Here is an 8,169-nt window from a genome sequence, read left to right as displayed (position 1 = left end):
GGCTAGACCAGAGGATGTACACTGGTACAGATAGGAACTGGAAACACAGGGAATCCAGGACAGATATCCCTTCAGGACCAGTGGTGAGAGTGCCCATACCGGGAGGGTGGAGGGAGAGTGGGGTGGAAAAGGGGGAACCGATTACAAGGATCTACATATAAGCTCCTCCCTGGGGCCTGGACAATAGAAAAGTGGGTGAAGGGAGACATTGGACAGTGTAAGATATGACAAAATAATAATTGATAAATTATTAAGGGTTCATGAGGGAGGGGGAAGCCGGGAGGGAGGGGGAAAATGAGGAGCTGATGCCAGGGGCTTAGGTGGAGAGCAAATGTTTTGAGAATGTTGGTAACAAATGTACAAGTGTGCTTTATACAATTGATGCATGTATGGATTGTGATAAGAGTTGTATGAGCCCCCAATAAAATGATTTTTTTAAAAGTTATGTAGATGGGATAATATATGTAAAATGATTTGGAGAATAATAACGAGCAAAATTGACATTTAAGAAATTGGGTATTTATGAGTTTCTCTCATTTAATCTGCCCAAAAGACCTAGGCCTATCTTGTTCTAGTTTCTGACTCTTTCACTACACTATACTGTTGTTGTAATCCTGACAGTATTATTTACTATTGTTCGTAGTATACTTGTAGAGATCTTGTCCCTTCCAGGCAGTTCTGCAACCCCCTGCTTTTTGGTCATTTGTTAAACATAAAATAACACTCATATTTTTGGAACTAACAGCTAACAGCTGGCATTAAGAATCTCTTCAAAGATTGATGTATATCATAATCTGGTTCTAAGTAATTGTGAGGGTTTTATTGTTGTTGTTTTGCTTGTTGGTTTGACCTAAATCAGAAAGTTTTGAAGGAAGTTCGTTTAGGGAACTTGCTGTACAAGGATGAATGGTGATTTGAAAATAGATGATCTGTGTTTTAAAGTACTTCATTAGCCAGCAAGCTTTTACTGTACATCTAATATTGAAAGCCCCCAGTGAGGGATATAAAACAGGCATGCATCAACTGTACATAATGGTGTAGTAGGTTGTGTTTACTTATCTTGTTCTTGGAACAATTTATATCTTGGTGGGAGTATCTTTGCACAGAAGCAAAGTGAAAGAGTTTGAATTGCCCACGCTTGGGGAAGGGCTGGAGGGAGTTGAGCAGAAATATAAAGACTAAAATTAAGTTACATGATTTCCTTTGAATAAATAATATCACATTAAACGACTAAAACGAAACTCACTGCCATCCAGTCAATGCCAACTCATAATTGCACATTAGGGAAAGGTAAAACTTAGTCAGAAAATAAGTTTAGGAGTGATAAAACACTGATACAACAACGCTTTTTAATAAAGCAACACTTCCCATCCCAGTTTAGGTCAAAATTTAATTATATGGTTGACTCATCTCCTGATAGGCAATGTCAGATGTTCTAAACAGTGGTTCTCAACCATCCTAGTGCCATGACTCTTCAGTACAGTTTCTTGTGTTTTGGTGACCCCCCCCCAACCATAAAATTATTTTCATTGCTAATTTATGACTGTAATGTTACTACTGTTATGAATTGGCGACCCCTGCGAAAAGGTTGTTCAAACCCCAAAGGGGTAATGACCCACAGGTTGAGAACCCATGTTCTAAAATATTTCATTGTTTCACCCCTAGTTTTCACAGTACAGATTCTCAGCTAGTCGTTTTTGGAAATTTGTTGTGTATGACCACAGATTAATATATCTAAAGCATTTTTAACCCTTTTTACCACATGTAGGACTCAAAGACACACCTACATTTTCCACCCCTTGGGTTTAGTAGGAAACTTTTATCCCACTTTTAGTTTTGTGCTGCCATCTGGTGGTGGGATCTGAAGAAATGGCCCCCATCCCACCAAGACCAGAGTCCTAATGGGACATATACATCCCACTAATTTGATCAAAAGCCTGTGTGTGTGTGTGTGTGTGTGTGCACGCCATGTGATCTCACTCAAACTGCCTTTATTATTAGCAACATGGTTTTAAAAAAATCAAGTTAGGGCTCATGTTTCTATTAGGGTGTGATTGATCCAAGGTGCCCTGATGGCGACAGTGGTTAAAAATTCTTGGCTGCTAACCAAAAAGGTCTAACCCACCAGTCACATAATCTGTTTCCCTAAAGATCTACAGCTTTGGGAGCCCTACAGGCAGTTACAGTCGCCCCCTATAGTTTCATCATGCGTTGAAATCAACTTGGTGGCAGTAGGTTTGGTTTTTGTTTCTTTGTTTTTAGCGTTACACCAGTTGTGTCTCCATTAGTTTGGGGGTGATGGGGGTTAAGCCCTGTTGCCCTCAAGTTGGTTCTGACTCAGATTAATGAGGGTAGAGGTTAGAAATCTGGAAGGAATGGGTGAGTTGCTTGTTAGGGAAAAGACAGTATTCTTATGTTAATCGAGGCTCTGGATAAGGAGCCAGAAGCAGAGCAGCCAAGCAAACAATGACTGTGGAGCCAGAAAGTCTGTGCTGTGAATCTAGTCCTCAGAAAAGCTCATCCACCAGGCGCCTGGAGCTGCCTGGGGAGAAGAGACCCCTGGAAAGGGGAGCTTTCTCTTCGCTACTGTGTGGTATTGGCACTTGGCCAACTTGTTGAAAATTCCCAAACCTTTTGACTGGAAAGTAAAAATTAAGGGTTGGGAACTTAACAGGAAGAGGAAAGAATGACTTTAGTCTGTTTCCTTCAGCTGATTTCAGCCCTTTCCGCTGTGTGTGTTTCTCCTCCTTACTCTGATAGAATGATTGGTTTAGCCTTTTTGCTGTTCCTGAAACTAAAGGATTTTTATTTTTAAATGAAATATTTATATATTTAAAGTAATTTTAATGTTATTTTCCTGAGGAGAAATCTCTGTCTTACTCCCTCCCTCTCTCACCCCCACCCTAAATCTGATAGTTTTTATCTGACAGTATCATTTTAATTTTCTGATCAGGCATTATTTTAAGTGTCTGCAATTTTTTTTATACCCTTGACATGTAAAGATTAGATATTTTTAATTAAAAAGCCTAATGACTTAAAAATACATATTGTCATCAAAATCTATTTATGTCTCAGTGGCTGCACACAGTTGTTTCTGTCTTATTTTATTTGCTGCAAGCAAGTCTGTGTTTACGTTCACCGACGTAAACTCACCTTTCGTATCAGGCTTTTTGGTCATATTTTAAATCACCATAGTGCCCTTCACTGAAAAAATATCATTTGTGAATAGTAGTTTATATTTAATCTATGGTGATGATATGCCCTGCATTACTATTGGGCACAATGGATCCTTGATCATGAGTTTACCGGTGAATGCCAAAGAAACACGGGGTTTTCTTCATCAATGGAAACACTGTCGTTGGTGTTCTGGAGCACCTTCCTCCCTGGTCACTGTGACAGGCAGGACCTTGTCCACCAGAACACTTACTTGAGATTTCTTTATGCAGTTTGATATAGCAAATTGATATTTTCAACTCTGATGTTTCCTTTAAATGGTAAGAACAAATGTTTATTAGGCTTTCTCTTTGTGGGATTTCATATGACTGAATCCGAGCCTTTGATCCCACCCACCCACCCCCCTTTTATTTATTTGTTCCCTTTTAAAATTTTATTGTTTGTTCCCTCTCTTTAAAAATCTGCTTATTCCTATTTTCAGTAAAGACGTGAGTGTGGAAATCATCTTTGACCTGTCATTCCCCTTACTCTTACCTCTAATCTAATGCCAAGCCCCTTTCAATCTCCTTTTGAAAATACTGTGAATCCATCCATTGTAGCACCAACACCTTAACCTCCAAGCTTAAGCAGCATTGCTGTATTCTTGGACTTGGACTTCCACAGCATCCTTCCCATCGGTCTGCTTGCTTATTATCATCTTGGTTACCTTTAATCCTTAAATTAAGCAGCCAGAGAATTGCTTTCCCATTCCACTTATGTTTAAATCCCAAATTCTTAGTATTTTGTCTCTTCTGATTCGTCAGCCTCATTTATCACTATAGTATTCTTCATTCCCAATATTTCAGAAACTCCAGTCTCTCTTAGTTCTCTGCTTCAGGGTCTTTGCGCTTTTTCTTTTGCCTGGCTAACTCCTTGTTCTTTAAACCACAAATTAAATGCCACTTCTCAACTTTGCTTACCATTTAGGTTAGATTAGGCCACCACCTGATGTCACTTGGGACTTGGCATTTTTCTTTCTTCATGTACCACAATTTCTGATTACATATCACTTATAGTATTTTGTTTGGGACCTGCATATCGGAATGCCCTTATTTAATGACTGAACTTCTAGAACACTAGGTCTAGTTTGCTCAGAATCAGGCGCTTAATAGCATATTAGGACAGTAAATACCAAGGGCGTGTCAGTGGCAACAACACTGTTGACAGAGGACTTTTGAAAGGAATCTTATAAATGATTTCATTGGTACTGTCTCCCATTCTATTATGTCTGTTCTACCCTTGTGGTTCTTTCAGTTGTATCGAGATTAATGCAGTAATAGATTCTGCACATTCCTGTCATTCTCCTCTCCAGGGTTCAAGAGACTTTGAAGTGAACTGGAGTAAAGCACGGTGGTTGCCCTCTTTGGTAGGAGAGTGTGTTCTAGTCACAGTGAGACTGCACCTATGTCTGCTTGTCAGTGTTAATGAGGCATTTGACGCTATTTTACCTTCAGCTTTTCCATGACTGCTGATTACTGGTCAGAAAATTGATCACATTTTTTAGTTTATAAAACTCTTTACAAATGGAACTTTCAGGGATAGCAACTGTTGCTTCTTATGTCAGCTTGGCAAGTATGTTATAAATATATGTGAGGAAGGAGATTTTATTGACCTTCTATTCTGTACCAGGGTCTCCTGAATACTTTATAATTCATCTTTTGCATGATGTACATAATATATTCATCAGGGGGATATAGGGAACTAGTTAACAACATAACTTCAGGAGTTATATCCCCTCACTTTGAACTATAGCCTGCTATCCACCAGTTGTGTGACCTTAGATAAATTCCTTCACCTCTACTTGCCTCTGTTTTGTTTCCTCATTGTAAAATTAAAATGATAATTGTACCTCTCTTCTAAAGTGGTTGTGACTGTTTGACAAGTCATACAAATATACACAAAGCATTTATAATGTTGCTGATACATAGAGTGAATATATATTATCTATTTGACCTTCAAAATAACAGGGTTAATAATATAGTATCAGCTGTACCGATGTGGAAACTGTAATCCAGAGAGTTTAGGTTATGAATTTAAGGCAGATCCAGGAACTGAACACAAGCTATTAGGAATAGCAGGGTGACTAGTGTTTATGTGGAAGGCATCTCACAGAATATTTTCCTTCAGAACGGGTGTGTGACAGGTGCTTTCCAGGATGCTTTGGTTCATGGTTCTAATAAGACAAGGTCATGTGTTCATTTTGAAGAAAGTGATGAAGAACAGCGACACTCTGGTGGAGTTAGCCATCTGTTTCCCACCCAAAACTGCCTCATATTTTTATTGACTTTTATTTCTAACAGCTTCATTTGATATGTAATATGTACTCATCAAGTGTTGATGAGTAAATGAATGAATGAATGAATAAGTAAAAGTGTAGACAGGAGATGAGTGCTAGTAAGGGAGTCAAATGATAGCAAGATTTTTGGCTCAGTGACTTGAGAAGTGTTAGCCCATATAGGAAGAGGAGTGGAAAGGAAAGTTATGGGGACACATTGTGTATCATCCTTGTAGAGAGATTTAATAGACAAAATTAAAGGCAGAGATTCTAGAAATAAGGTTAGCAATATAATGAGACGTCACTCAAATTTGTACCCAGCCATTAGACTTAGAATCATAATAGTATAGTAATAGTATAGTATAGTGTAGTATTTCTATGGCCCTGCCCGGTTGCTCTCAGGAAGGAAGCACAGAAGATACGGGTGCTATAACAAAGATTGGTGAAGAAATTAGATGGTGCTCGGCTGTCAGGTAAAAAAGCATATGGGTTCTCTTAAAGGTTTGTTTCCAAACAAGCAGCCATCTAAGTGAGCTGTCAACTAAGTCCACCTGGAAGAAGCACACCAATGTCAGTGACCAAAGGATTATAAATCATATCATCCAAAGCTGAAGGAGGGAATGGTATCAGGGCCTAAACTGTGAGATTCTTGTTTGCCAGAAGGCTATGGATGACAGTGGAAGCCCAAAGTGTATTTGCAGGATCTACACAGGGAGTAAGCCTCTGGTGATTTCCCTTTATCTGTAATAGAGGGAGGGGAAGAAACTGGTTACCAAACAGAGTGCATTGGAGAGATGGCGATAGGGGATCAAAATGATAAACCTGACTTGAACGGTTAAAATCTTGAGTTGATCTCTCCTCTGATGCATGTTGGGCCTGATCTGGTTTTCAGCGTTTTCTGTGGTGCACTGCCTCATTTCATATTATCTCAGATGTATTTTGTCATTGGGGGTGACCCTCTTGAATTTTTAAAAATGTTTTCCTGTTTTTTGGTATATGAAACCCAGAATTGATGAACCTATAGAAACAGCAAGTAGATTAAAGGTTCTTGGGGGGTACAGTTGGGGAGGGGGATGGTAAAGCGGAGCTAATATTAAGGAGTTCAAGAACAGAGATGTTTGGAAACTGATTGTGGTAGCAATTGTACAGTACTGCTTGATGTGATTGAACTATGGACTGATATGATATCTGTATTAGCTCCCAAGGGGGTGAAAAGTGGGGGGGGGGTAAGTTTTCCCAAAGGATGGATAAGTCACACTGCAATAATGTTAAGTATTATTTTAAGCCTTTAGACTGTATTTTAGACATACTATCTCTGCATTATGTGGTGAGAAACATTTTATAGAAGTAAGGAGTTGCAGGGATTTTAGAACTAAGTCATATGTAAATTGCACACAAATGATACCTCACTGTAAACCTTATTTTTGCCAATATTGCAAGTACCTTTGCAGAGGTAAAGCTAAAAAAAAAAATTTGATAAATTAGAAAGCTCAAGTTATTTATGGTAGAAATCAATCACATCACACATGAGATGCTAATTGTGTTGAAAGTAAATGTGACTTTTCTCTTAGGAGTCGTTTAGGCTGGGGTCAACAAAATCAGAATTATGCTCATCTGAATAGAAAATTTAGGTGCCCTAGTGATATGTGGATTAAGCAATGGCCTGTTATTGGGAGGTTGACAGTTTGAACCCAGTAGCCCTTCTGTAGGAGAAATAAATGTGAGGCAATCTGCTTCTGTAAATATGGGAACAGTTCTCGTCTGTCCTGTAGGCTAGCTGGGACTTGGAATGGAGACTCTGGGAGTCCTTTCAAAGCAAAGTAAGATCTGGAAGGTGCAGAGGGTTTGAGCTTGACTGTTAACCCAAGGCTATCAGGTAGAACCCATGCAGCAGTGTTAAGAGAGAACTGATGGTCTGCTGTCTTTAAGGATTACAGCAAGAACACTGTAAATGTGGGTGGGAGTTACATTTGCAGTATTTTAGGAAAGCAATGTGTGCCATAAATTTAGGATATTGCGAGGGAGGGAAAAAAGAGGAGCTCATACCAAGGGCTCAATAGAAAGTAAATGTCTAGAAAATAATGATGGCAACATATGTACAAACATGTTTGATACAATTGATGTATGAATTGTTAAAGGAGTTGTAAGAGCCCCCAGTAAAATTATCTTTTAATTAAAAAATTAAGGATATTGCTATTTGTTTTTTCCTTAATGATGGAGGCACATTTAAACATTAAACACATTTAAGCCATTAAACATGCTTTTTCTAGATATGTTCTTTTTCCTATTATAAAGTACACATTAGATTAAGCTATCCTTCACATCTAATAAGATTTATTTGGACAATTTTTAAAAACAACTACTAGAATTTGAAAGAATTGTCAAATAACTTAGTAATTTAAACTCAACTTTTCCTCATTTCTTGTTTAAAATTTTTAAATGTTTAAAAGTTCTCATCATAATGACACTTAGTCTCATTAGGGTGCTTTCCAAAATCCAAACTGGTCAGTGGTTTCCAAGGGGTTCTATCTAATAGGACAGTTGAATTCAAGAGATAATCTTGATCGATAGTCTGAAAGGGTGCTGGATGATCACAGGGACTTATAATAAAGAAGTTTTAAGAAAACTGGAAACTGCGTTGATGAGAAAAAGGCCAGGATGCTGCCCTTTCGGCGCGCCCC

The 8,169-nt window shown here is 38.5% G+C and overlaps 1 protein-coding gene across 1 annotated transcript in view; it reads left to right on the top strand.

Annotated features, from left to right (window-relative positions):
- The window catches only part of BMPR1A (bone morphogenetic protein receptor type 1A), a 130,905-nt gene that overhangs the window by 89,700 nt on the left and 33,036 nt on the right, over nucleotides 1-8,169 (top strand). The gene's annotated exons all lie outside the window — the stretch shown is intronic.

Source organism: Echinops telfairi, unplaced genomic scaffold (genome assembly GCF_000313985.2).
Source record: "Echinops telfairi isolate 266 unplaced genomic scaffold, ASM31398v2 ScPeMD7_2010;HRSCAF=2546, whole genome shotgun sequence".
In the NCBI taxonomy this organism is placed as follows: Eukaryota; Metazoa; Chordata; class Mammalia; order Afrosoricida; family Tenrecidae; genus Echinops; species Echinops telfairi.
This window is presented reverse-complemented; position numbering and strand designations above follow the sequence as displayed.